General features: G+C 46.1%; 1 non-coding gene across 1 annotated transcript; it reads right to left on the bottom strand.

The window, feature by feature from the left end:
* Nucleotides 1-2930: 2930 nt before the first annotated feature.
* On the bottom strand, nucleotides 2931-3073 carry LOC136401835 (U4 spliceosomal RNA). Its single transcript, XR_010750771.1, has one exon. It is a non-coding gene; the product is annotated as a U4 spliceosomal RNA (small nuclear RNA).
* Nucleotides 3074-13382: the final 10309 nt, after the last annotated feature.

Below are 13382 nucleotides of genomic sequence, written 5' to 3'. Positions count from 1 at the left end.
CAGGTCGCCAGTTTGAGCGCGGGCTCATCTGGTTTGAGCAAAGCTCACCAGCTTGGACCCAAGGTCGCTGGCTCGAGCAAGTGATTATTCGGTCTGCTTGTGGTAAAGGCACATATGAGAAAGCAATCAATGAACAACTAAGGTGTCGATGAAAAACTGATGATTGATGCTTCTCATCTCTCTTTGTTCCTGCCTGTCTGTCCCTATCTGTCTCTGTAAAAATAAAAAAAAATTTTCTGTAAAAAAAAAAAAAAAAAAAAAAAAAAAGAATCTCCTATCTCACAAATTTCTTTTATCTGGATCATTCCCTTCAATTTACAAACATGCTTTCATGTCACTGAACTTTTTACTATTATGTGACCCACTTTCTCCTCTACTGCCCCAGTTTTCAGTTCTAATTCACAACAAAACTTCAAAAGATTGCTATTTTTCTCTCCTAAGCACCAAGGGCCTTTCTTTTGCCTCTGTAGCTTGTTTCTGGAGTCTATGTTTTCTACGGCTCACTTCTACCTCTGTGACTTTTTGTAAACTTTCTCTTCAAAAAAATTAAAAAAAAGACTGCTAAATTTGTTTCTCCACTTCCAGCTCTCCTCATCTTAGTCTCTTCCTTTTTTTTTTTAAGTGAGAGAAGAGGAGATAGACCCCCATATGCACCCCAACCGGGATCCACCAAGCAACCCCTGTCTGGGCTGATGCTCAATGAACCCAGCTATCCTCAGTGCCTGAGGCCTATGCTCTGAGCTACCCTCAGCACCTGGGCCATCGCTCAAACCAATCAAGTCACTGTCTGCAAGAGGGGAAGAGAGAGGGAAGGGGGAGAGGGAGGAAAAGAGAAGTAGATGGTTGTTTTTCATGTGTACCCTGACTGGGGATTGAACCTGGGATGTCCGTACGCTGAGCCAACACTCTATCCACTGAGCCAGCAGGGCCAGTTTAGTTTTTTCTTAAAAGACTCTGACCAAGGCCCTGGCCAGTTGGCTCAGTGGTAGAGCATTGGCCTGGCATGCGGAAGTCCCGGGTTCGATTCCCGGCCAGGGCACACAGGAGAAATGCCCATCTGCTTCTCCCCCCCTCCCCCCCTCCTTCCTCTCTGTCTCTCTCTTCTCCTACCGCAGCCAAGGCTCCATTGGAGCAAAGATGGCCCGGGCGCTGAGGATGGCTCTCTGGCCTCTGCCTCAGGCGCTAGAATGGCTCTGGTTGCAACAGAGCGACGCCCCCTGGTGGGCGTGCCGGGTGGATCCCGGTCAGGCGCATGCGGGAGTCTGTCTGACTGCCTCCCCATTTCCAGCTTCAGGAAAAAAAAAAAAAAAAAAAAGACTCTGACCAAGGTTATAATCATCTTCATTGGCATTAACAAGCCAATGGACCACTATTCTTTTTCTCAGTTACATTTGACACAGTTTACCCCTTCTTCCTTATGGAAACACTTTTCTCCTTAGACACTTTTCTTCTGTTATGGACAGAATTGTGTTCCTCCCATTTCATATACTGAAGCCCCATTGTGACTGTTTTTGGAGATCGGACCTTTTAAAGAGGTAATGATGGTTAAAGGAATTCATAAGGGTGGGGCGTTCATCCAATAGGACTAGTGTCCTTCTAAAAAGAGAAAGAGATCACAAAGGAAAGACCACATGAGGCAGCTGTCTGAATAGAGTGGCCTCAGAAGAAAGCAACCACCTTGATCTTGGACTTCTAGCCTCCAGAACTGTGAGAAAATAAAGTTCTGTTGTTGAAGTCACTCAGTCTGTGGTATTTTGTTATGGCAGCTCTAGCAAACTAATAGAACTCTGTGTCACTGTACTTACTTGGTTTCCTTCACGCTCACTAACACTCTTTCTTAGTGCCCTGTCCGTCCTACCCAGACTTGTAAATGTTGGAGGCTTTGTCCTTTGCTCTCTCATCTTTTCCTCTCCTTACTTTTCTCCATAGGTGATCTCACAATATCTCTGGCCTAAACTTCTCCTGAGGTCCAGATTCATCTAACTACCTCCTGAACAATTCCACTTGGATAATTAACAGATATCTTAAAAGTCACATGGCTTTGAGAAGATCAAAAAGTTCTGGTGATAGATGGTGATGATGGTGGCACAACAATGCAAATATACTTAATGCCACTGAACTGTACACTTAAAAATGGTTAAAACAGCCTGACCAAGTGGTGGCGCAGTATATAGAGCATCGGCCTGGGATGGAGAGGACCCAGGTTTGAAACCCCGAGGTCACTGGCTTGAGTGCAGGCTCATTTGGTTTGAGCAAGGCTCACCAGCTTGAGCTCAAGGCCACTGGCTTGAGCAAGGGGTCACTTGGTCTGCTGTAGTCCCCCGGTTAAGGCACATATGGGAGAGTTCTCAATGGAGAACTAAGGTGCCGGAATGAAGAGTTGATGCTTCTCATCTCTCTCTCTCCTGCCTGTCCCTATCTGTCTCTCTCTCTGTCTCTGTCACACACACACACACACACACACACACACACACACACACAATGGTTAAAACATCCTGACCTATAGTTGTGCAGTGGATAAAGTTACAACCTGGAACACTGAGGTCACTGGTTCGAAACCTCTAGCTTGCCTGGTCAAGGCACATATGGAAGTTGATGCTTCCTGATCCTCACCCTTTCTCTCTCTCTCTATCTTCCTCTGCCTCTCTCCCCCTACCTAAAATGAATAAATTTTTAAAAATGGTTAAAATGGTAAGTTTAATGGTATGTATATTTTGCTACAATAGAAAATACAACTTTATAAGACCATTTGAAATTTGAACTCTGACTAGATATTTGGTTTTATTCAAGAATTTTTTTTTTTTACAGCTAGCATGGCCAACATCCTTACAACTACACACACAAATTAATTCTTCCCAAAGTCTCTCCTATTGAGTTAAATGTCTCCTTCAGGCATGCATTCACCAAAACACAAACCTCCACTCATCCACCTATTTGCATAAACCAAAAATCTAGTCTCATATAATCCGTTAGTAAGTCCTGTTTACTCTTCCTCTGAAATATATTCTATTAGCAATAATAATCGCGCCTCGGATAAACCTCATTGGCTACGATACTGCCACTGCACAAAGCTTTTGAAATACAGTGTGTCCGTAAAGTCATGGTGCACTTTTGACCGGTCACAGAAAAGCAACAAAAGGCGATAGAAATGTGAAATCTGCACCAAATAAAAGGAAAACCTTCCCAGTTTCTGTAGGATCATGTGGCAGCATGTGCTCATGTGCAGATGATGACACAAAACCGTGTATACAGTGGAGCAGCCCACGGCCATGCCAGTTGAGATGTGGACGGTACAGAGGAAAGTTCGGTGTGTTCTGTGGCTCGCTAAATTCGAATCCATGACCAAAGTGCAACGTGAATATCAGCGCGTTTATAACGAGGCGCCACCACATAGGAATAACATTACTCGGTGGGATAAGCAGTTGAAGGAAACCGGCAGTTTGGTGGAGAAACCCCATTCTGGTAGGCCATCAGTCAGTGACGAGTCTGTAGAGGCTATACGGGATAGCTACCTAAGGAGCCCTAAAAAAAATCTGTGCATGAGCCCACATCAAACTGCACTGAATAGGTATAAAACTGGGAGAGTTTTCCTTTTATTTGGTGCAGATTTCACATTTCTATCGTCTTTTGTTGCTTTCCTGTGACAGGTCAAAAGTGCACCATGACTTTATGGACACACTGTATATTCTGATCTGCCCCCTCTCACCTTGCTGTCTAAATCAACATCATCTCTGCCTGCCTGGATAACTACTCCTACTGCTTCATAACTGGTCTTACCTCCTTATTTCTCTCTCTCTCTCTCTCTCTCTCTGTGTGTGTGTGTGTGTGTGTGTGTGTGTATTTTTCGAAGTTAGAAGCAGGAAGGCAGTCAGACTCCTGCATGTGCCCGACTAGGATCCACCTGTCATGCCCACCAGGGAGCGATGCTCTACCCATCTGGGGTGTTGCTCCGTTGTGGCCAGAGCCATTCTAGCACCTGAGGCAGAGGCCATGGAGCCATCCTCAGTGTGCGGGCCAACTTTTGCTCCAACAGAGCCTTGGCTTTGGGAGGAGGAGAGAGAGATAGAGAAAAAGGAGAGGGGGAAGGGTGGAGAAGCAGATGGGTGCTTCTCCTGTGTGCCCTGACTGGGAATCAAGCCTGGAACTCCCACATGCCTGGCTGATGCTCTACCGCTGAGCCAACCAGCCAGGGCATTATTTCTTTATAGTTCATCCTCCCTTCAGCAACCAGGGCAATCTTTTTTTTTTTTCAGAGCAATCTTTTTAAAGCAGGGGTCCCCAAACTTTTACACAGCACTGTCCCTCAGACCGTTGGAGGGCCAGACTATTAAAAAACTATGAACAAATCCCTATGCACACTGCACATATCTTATTTTAGAGTAAAAAAACAAAACGGGAATAAATACAATATTTAAAATAAAGAACAAGTAAATTTAAATCAACAAACTTACCAGTATTTCAATGGGAACTATGCTCCTCTCACTGACCACCAGTAAAAGCGGTGCCCCTTCCAGAAGTGCGGCAGGGGTCGGATAAATGGTCTCAGGGGGCCGCATGTGGCCCGCGGGCCATAGTTTGGGGACCCCTGTTTTATTTTTTTTTCACTTTTATTTTATTTTATTTATTCATTTTAGAGAGGAGAGAGAGAGGGAGAGGGAGAGAGAAAAGAGAGAGATAGGGGGGAGGAGCTGGAAGCATCAACTCCCATATGTGCCTTGACCAGGCAAGCCCAGGGTTTCGAACCGGTGACCTCAGCATTTCCAGGTCGACGCTTTATCCACTGCGCCACCACAGGTCAGGCTGGGGACCCCTGTTGGTTTGTTTGTTTGTTTTTTGTATTTTTTTTTCTGAAGCTGGAAACGGGGAGAGACAGTCAGACAGACTCCCGCATGCGCCCGACCGGGATCCACCGGGCACGCCCACCAGAGGCTATGCTCTGCCCACCAGGGGGCGATGCTCTGCCCCTCCGGGGCGTCGCTCTGCCGCGACCAGAGCCACTCTAGCGCCTGGGGCAGAGGCCAAGGAGCCATCCCCAGAGTCCGGGCCATCTTTGCTCCAATGGAGCCTTGGCTATGGGAGGGGAAGAGAGAAACAGAGAGGAAGGAGGGGGGGGGGAGTGGAGAAGCAAATGGGCGCTTCTCCTATGTGCCCTGGCCGGGAATCGAACCCGGGTCCCCCGCATGCCAGGCCGACGTTCTACCGCTGAGCCAACCGGCCAGGGCCTGGGGACCCCTGTTTTAAAGGATAAGCCAGATCTAGTTACTCCTTTGCTTAAAATTAGCCCTTTGTGGATTGCCATTGCATTCAGGATAAATTCCAAACTACTAACCATGGCTTCCAAGGAGTAACACCATCAAGGCCCTGCCTACCTCTCCAGCCTCATCTTGTCCCACACTCCCCCTCACTCACCAGACTCCCTCCTCACTGACTGCTTTCAGTTCCTCAAATTTGCTGTCCTAGCCTGACCTGTGGTGGCGCACTGGATAAAGCTTCGACCTGGAAATGCTGAGGTCGCCGGTTCAAAACCCTGGGCTTGCCTGGTCAAGGTACATATGGGAGTTGATGCTTCCAGCTCCTCCCCCCTGTCTCTCTCTCTCTCTCTATCTCTCTCTCTCTCCCTCTCTCTCTCTCCTCTCTAAAGTGAATAAAAAAATAAAAAAAATTGCTGTCCTAGTTTCTAGACCTTGGTCAGTCAAGTTACTTTCATCTATCAGGTCTCAACCCAAATGACACTTCTTTAAGGCCTTCACTGATCCTGATATACAGATTGAGTATCCATCTCCATGATTTTTGCTTTCAAAGTGCCTTCTGCTCTTTCTCTGTAATTACATACTGTAATGATTGACTTTTAGGTGGGGGAGAAAGAAACATCTATTTTGTTGTTCCACCTTTATTTATACATTCATTGGTTGATTCTTGTATGTGCCCTAACTGGGTATTGAACCCACAACCGTGTTGTATCAGGACAACAATTAAGAAATTTTGGCCTGACCGGTGGTGGTGCAGTGGATAAAGCATCAACCTAAAATACTGAGGTCACCAGTTTGAAACCCCGGGCTTGTGGGGTGAAGGCACATACAGAAGCACTTGTTTCCTGCTTCTCCCCACCCCCTCTCCTCTCTCTAAAATGGATAAATAAAATCTTTAAAGAGAAGAAAAAAAAGAAAGCAGGGACCAAAAGGTGAAGTCATGTGCCCAAAGTCACACAGCTGAAAGGGGTTGTATTGTTTGCATTGTGGGTAACTGTATTTTCTGAGCCTTTTGTGTGACCCAGGGCACTCTGGGAACTTTATCATGACCCCTGTAGAGGGGATCTCTTTCCTTTTATTGGATCTCCTCATCCTATAGAAAACAAGGGTGAAAGCAACAAAAACAATAATGACAATTATCCTTCTTTTTTTTTTTTTTTTTTTTTAAATAAAATTGGAAACGGGGAGGCAGTCAGACAGACTCCCGCACGCCAACCGGGATCCACCGGCATACCCACCAGGGGGCGTCGCTCTGCCGCAATCAGAGCCACTCTAGCGCCTGAGGCAGAGGCCGAGGAGCCATCCTCAGCGCCCGGGCCAACCCTGCTCCAACGGAGCCCCGGCTGCGGGAGGGGAAGAGAGAGACAGAGAGGAAGGAGAGGGGGAGGGGTGGAGAAGCAGATGGGCACCTCCCCTGTGTGCCCTGGCCAGGAATCGAACCTGGGACTCCCGCACGCCAGGCTGATGCTCCACCACTGAGCCAACCGGCCAGGGCCCAATTATCCTTCTTTATGGAGCACTTGCTATGTACCAGACACTTTTGTGTCCTCACAAACACCTCACATGAGCCTTACAAACACCTAGGAAATACACTATCAGAGGCAGACTTTCTGTAAAGCTAGTGAATCTCGAACTTCAGGGCAGTGCACTTACATGAGCCCGTTTCCGGCACTGAAAGAGACCTCAGCAATGTCTTCTAGGGTTGTATATATTTTTTCTTTTTAATTTGAAAAAATAAAATTGTAGAACTACATTTGGTTAAACAACTGTTTCTTGCCACTCTAATCCTATTTCCCAATATGAATGATTCCCAAGATACCTGGACCTATGTGGGTGGTGGAGGAGAAATAAGAATATGTGTGGAAAAAGCCCTGGCTGGATAGCTCAGCTGGTTAAAGCATTGTCTCCGTATGCAGAGGTTGCAGGTTTAATCCTTGGTCAGGAAACATACAGGAACAAGTTGATGTTTCTGTCTGTCAGTCTGTCTCTCCCTTTCTCTCTAAAATCAATAAATTTTTTAAATATTTTATTTATTTATTTATTTATTTATTTATTTATTTAGGGGGGAGAGAGAGAGAGAGAGAGAGAGGCAAGGAGGGAGGAGCAGGACGCATCAACTCCCATATGTGCGTTGACCAGGCAAGCCCAGGGGCTTGAACCAGCGACCTCAGCATTCCAGGTCGCTCTCATCAAGTGCACCACCACAGGTCAGGCCCCTAAAATCAATAAATTTTTTAAAAAGAAGTGATTACTGCCTGATCAGGCAGTGGCGCAGTGGATAGAGCGTGGGACTGGGATGCAGAGGACCCAGGTTCGAGACCCCGAGGTCGCCAGCTTGAGCGCAGGCTCATCTGGTTTGAACAAAGCTCACCAGCTTGAGCCCAAGTTCACTGACTCGAACAAAGGGGTTACTGAGTAACCGTTACTCTGACTGCTGAAGACCCGCGGTCAAGGCACATATGAGAAAGCAATCAATGAACAACTAAGGTGTCGCAACAAAGAATTGATGTTTCTCATCTCTCTCCCTTCCTGTCTGTCTGTCCCTCTCTCTGACTCTCTCTGTCTCTGCCACAAAAAAAGAGAAGTGATTCCCTTTAAAAAGAAGAAGAAGCAAAGCTGTATAAAATGCTACCCATTATTATTTCATTTCATATTGAGATCAACGCAAAAAAGAAGATCTCTCCTATAAGGAATATGCAGATATGCAATTATAAATGCTCCATGCTATTTTCTTCTTTTTAAAAAAATTTTTATTTATTTATTTTTTACAGAGACAGAGAGTGAGTCAGAGAGACGGATAGACAGGGACAGACAGACAGGAATGGAGAGAGATGAGAAGCATCAATCATTAGTTTTTCATTGCGTGTTGCAACACCTTAGTTGTTCATTGATTGCTTTCTCATATGTGCCTTGACCACGGGCCTTCAGCAGACTGAGTAACCCCTTGCTGGAGCCAGCGACCTTGGGTCCAAGTTGGTGGGCTACTGCTCAAACCAGATGAGCCCGCGCTCAAGCTGGCAACCTTGGGGTTTTGAACCTGGGTCTTCTGCATCCCAATCCAACGCTCTATCCACTGCACCATCGCCGGGTCAGGCTACATCTATGTTTAAAGTGGAATGTTTATGTATCCTTATTATCAAGAATGAAATTTTGCCTGACCTGTGGTGGCGCAGTGGATAAAGCGTCGACCTGGAATGCTGAGGTCGCCGGTTCGAAACTTGCACTTGTCTGGTCAAGGCACATATGGGAATTGATGCTTCCTGCTCCTCCCCCCTTTCTCTCTCTCTCTCTCTCTCCTCTCTAAAATGAATAAATTAAAAAAAATAAAAAATTAAGAATAAAATTTTATAAAAGAATTTTTTTGATCCACCATGCAAGAGAAAAGACAGAATAATTTCTCTATTCATACTGTAGAAATTTATTTTATTTTATTTTATTTTTTACAGAGACAGAGAGAGAATCAAAGAGAGGGATAGATAGGTACAGACAGACAGGAATGGAGAGATGAGAAGCATCAATCATCAGTTTTTTGTTGCGCATTGCGACACCTTAGTTGTTCATTGATTGCTTTCTCATATGTGCCTTGACCGCGGGCCTTCAGCAGACTAAGTAACCCTTGCTCGAGCCAGCAACCTTGGGTCCAAGCTGGTGAGCTTCTGCCCAAACCAGATGAGCCCACACTCAAGCTGGCGACCTCGGGGTCTTGAACCTGGGTCCTCCGCATCCCAGTCTGACGCCCTATCCACTACGCCACCGCCTGGTCAGCCTAGATGTTTGTTTTTTAAAATCACTGACAGCCCTGACCTGTGGTGGTGCAGTGGATAAAGCATTGACCTGAAATGCTGAAGTCGCTGGTTCAAAACCCTGGACTTGTCCTGTCAAGGCACATACAGGAAGCAACTACTACTAGTTGACGCTTCCTGCTTCTCTCTCCTCTTTCTCTCTCTCCCTCCAAAAATCAATAAGTAAATTCTTTTAATAAAATTAATCAGCCTGACCAGGTTCGAAACTCCAAGGTGGCTGGCTTGAGTGTGGGCTCATCCGGCTTGAGCACAGGCTCACCAGCTTGAGCGTAGGATTGCTGGCTTGAGCGTGGGATCATAGACATGACCCCATGGTCACTGGCTTGAGCCCAAAGGTCACTGGCTTAAAGTTCAAGCCTGACCTGTGGTGGCGCAGTGGATAAAATGTCGACCTGGAATACTGAGGTCGCTGGTTCAAAACCCTGGGCTTGCCTGGTCAAGGCACATATGGGAGTTGAAGCTTCCAGCTCCTCCCCCTGTTCTCTCTCTCTCTCTCTCATAAAAAAAATGAATAAATAAAATTAAAAATAAAGTTCAAGGTCTCTGCTTGCAGCCCAAGGTTGCTGGATTGAGCAAGGAGTCACTTGCTCTGCTGTAGCCCCCAGTCAAGGCACCTATGAGAAAGCAATCAATGAACACCTAAGGAGATGCAACAAAGAATTTATGCTTCTCATCTCTCTCCCTTCCTGCTTGTCTGTCCCTATCTCTCTGTCTCTATCTCTGTCACACACACACACACACACACACACACACACACACACACACACAGAACAGATTACATGCCATTGAATAAAATAGGAAACTATGAGTTCATATCAAAATACATAGATACATACACTCAAAGTATGAAAAGGAATAGCTACATCATTTCAAAATGACTCCTCACAAAATACTGATTCATTAGAAAGAAAGAGTAACTGTAATGGAGAAGTTTGGCAGACATCCCTTAATCAGTGACCAAAGTGTGTGCCTCCTTGATAGGATGTATCAAGAAGAATATAGCTTCACTTTTGTGATATTCCCACTAAAGATAACTTGAATCTAATCATAAGGAAGCTTTGAGCAAATCCAAATTGAGAGCCTTGCTCCCAAATAACTACAACTTTTCCAAAGCATCAAGGTCCGGAAAGGCAAGGAAATACTAAGGAAGAGTTTCTCGACTGACAGAGGCTAGGAGGCATGACAAAGAAATACAACGTGCGCTGACCAGGTGGTGGCGCAGTGGGTAGAGTGTTGGACTGGGATGCAGAGGACCCAGGTTCAAAACCCTGAGGTCACCGGCCTGAGCACGGGCTCACCAGCTTGAGTGCGAGGTTGCTGGCTTAAGCATGGGATCATAAACGTGACCCTATGGTCACTGGCTTGAGCTCAAAAGTCGCTGGCTTGAGCCCAAGGTCACTGGCTTCAGCAAGGGGTAACTCACTCTGCTGTAGTCCCCCGGCCAAGGCACATATGAGAAAGCATCATTGAACAACTAAGATGCCGCAACGAAGAACTGATGCTTTCCATCTCTCGCCCTTCTTGTCTGTCTGTCCCTATCTGTCCCTCTCTCTGACTTTCTCTGTTTCTGTCAAAAAAACAAAGAAAGAAATACAATGTGCCTGACCTATGGTGACACAATGGGTAGAGTGTCAATTGTGAGCTGGAGTGCTTGAGCGCAGGCTTGCCACTTGAGCATGGGCTTACCAGCTTGAGCGTGGGATCATTGACATGATCTCAAGGTCGCTGGCTTGAGCAAGGGGTCACTGACTAGGCTTGAGCCTGCTGGTCAAGGCAAATATGAGAAGCAATCAATTAACAACTAAAGTGCTGCAACTATGAGTTGATGCTTCTCATCTCTCTTCACCCTCTCTCTCCTTTCCTGTTTCTCTAAAAGAAAGAGAGAGAAAAGAAAAAATAAGAGAAAAGAAAAAAGATAAAAATGCAGCGTGAGATTCTGGACTGAACCCTTTCACTGTAACTTATTTCACAGGAGTATTTGGTGAAACTGAAATGGGGTCTGAGATTAGATGTTCATTTCCTGATTTTGATGATTATACTGTGGTTGTATAGGAGGCTATCTTTGTAGGAATGACACACTAAAATATCTGAGAGTTCTGAGGCATCAGGTTAGCAATTTACTCTCAAATGGTCAAGGTAAAAAAAAAAAGTTCCCTGTACAGTACTTGCAACCTTTCTATGTTTGTGATGGTTTCAAAAGAAACAGCACTGGTATGTGAAGAGGTGAGCAAAAAGTGTACAGCTAAAATACATAGGCAAATATTGTTGGGCAATTGATCAGTAAAAATATTTTGTTATTCTCTTGGGTCTGTGATGTTTGTGTTTTCAGTCAGCTTATTTTAGTTTGTAATTGGTAGTGCCTTGTTTTCTCTTTTTTTTCTTGCATAGGTTCTTTTTATTGATTGAATATTTTGAGAGAGAGAGAGACAGGAATGTCAATCTATACCTGTACGTATTTTGATCAGGATTGAACTGGCAACCTCTGTGCTTCAGGACAACACTCTAACCAACCATGCTATCTGGCCAGGCTGTTTTCTCATTTTATTTTTTTATTTTTATTTTTTTATTTTTTTGTATTTTTCTGAAGCTGGAAATGGGGAGAGACAGTCAGACAGACTCCCGCATGCGCCCGACCGGGATCCACCCGGCACGCCCACCAGGGGCGACGCTCTTGCCCCTCCGGGGCGTCGCTCTGCCGCGACCAGAGCCACTCTAGCGCCTGGGGCAGAGGCCAAGGAGCCATCCCCAGCGCCTGGGCCATCTTTGCTCCAATGGAGCCTTGGCTGCGGGAGGGGAAGAGAGAGACAGAGAGGAAGGAGGGGGGGTGGAGAAGCAAATGGGCGCTTCTCCTATGTGCCCTGGCCGGGAATCGAACCCGGGTCCCCCGCACTCCAGGCTGACGCTCTACCGCTGAGCCAACCGGCCAGGGCCTGTTTTCTCATTTTAAATATTCACTTATGCCTGACCAGGCGGTGGTGCAGTGGATAGAGTGTCGGACTGGGATGCCAAGGACCCAGGTTCGAGACCCCGAGGTTGCCAGCTTGAGCGTGGGCTCATCTGATTTGAGCAAAAACTCACCAGCTTAGACTCAAGGTTGCTGGCTCGAGCAAGGAGTTACTCGGTCTGCTGAAGGCCCGCGGTCAAGGCACATATGAGAAAGCAATCAATGAACAACTAAGGTGTCGCAATGTGCAACGAAAAACTAATAATTGATGCTTCTCATCTCTCCGTTCCTGTCTGTCTGTCCCTGTCTATCCCTCTCTCTGACTCTCTCTCTGTCTCTGTAAAAAAATAAATAAATAAATAAATATTCACTTATATACTTGCTTTTCTATTATTAAAGAAGGCCCTCCAAATTGTATAAGCTTCAGGCCCCATAAAACCAATATCCACTTTAGGGACATTGCCTTTCTTCCCACCTTTTTTTCTTTTAAGATTTCATTTATTGATATTACAGAAATAGGAAGTGGTGGGGGAGGGACAAGAAGTAGTTGCTTTACTCTAGCTGTTCACTGGTTGCTTGTTGTATGTGCCTCGTCTGTGCAAGCCCAGGGTTTCAAACAGGCGACCTCAGCACTCCAGGTAGACGCAATATCCACTGCACCACCACGGGCAGGCTCCTCCCACCCTTCTAAAATGAGGAAACAAGCACAGAAATATAAAGTGACTTGCCCAAGGTCACTCAGCTAAGTGAAGGAGCAGAATTTAGACCCAAGCAGTCTGACTCCAGAGTCTCATTTGATGGGACTCTGTGAAGATTCAGTGAGGAAAAGGGGCATGAAAGGAACTTTATAAATGTAAGGAATTAAGATTATTAACAATCAAATGAAAGATGTGTGCCTGTTTGTCTGCTGAGACTTAGTTCTTCAGGCAGAGGCAATGGGGGAGCAAAGTCCTAACATATGCCAGAAACTGCTTGGAATTTGACATCCAGGATCTCCCTTTGTCCTCACAGCAGCCCTGCAGGCAGGCATTACTGTTCCAGGAGGAGCTCCTGAGGCCCACAGAGATTTGGGGATCAGCCCAAGGTCACACAACTGGAAGCCAGGAACAGATGCCAGGGACGGTGACGGCTGCCCAGGCTGGGCTTGGTAAGGTTCAGAGATATGACACAACTGGAGACCTTCCTGCCATTCTCACACCTCATGCTCCACCATCTGAGACAGTTGCCAGGGACAGAGTTGCCATGTGACTGGTGGCAGAGCAACATTTCTGCCTAGATAAGGATACATTTACAGATGAGGCAGTACTAAGGTTGAGGCCCAGGTAGCCACCAACTCTGGGAAACTCAGGCCATCCAGCTTGGGCTGCACAACTGAGCCAATGAGAC

This window comes from Saccopteryx leptura, chromosome 3 (assembly GCF_036850995.1).
Source record: "Saccopteryx leptura isolate mSacLep1 chromosome 3, mSacLep1_pri_phased_curated, whole genome shotgun sequence".
In the NCBI taxonomy this organism is placed as follows: Eukaryota; Metazoa; Chordata; class Mammalia; order Chiroptera; family Emballonuridae; genus Saccopteryx; species Saccopteryx leptura.
Note: the sequence above shows the minus strand (reverse complement) of the source record. Positions and strands in the feature narration are given on the sequence as shown.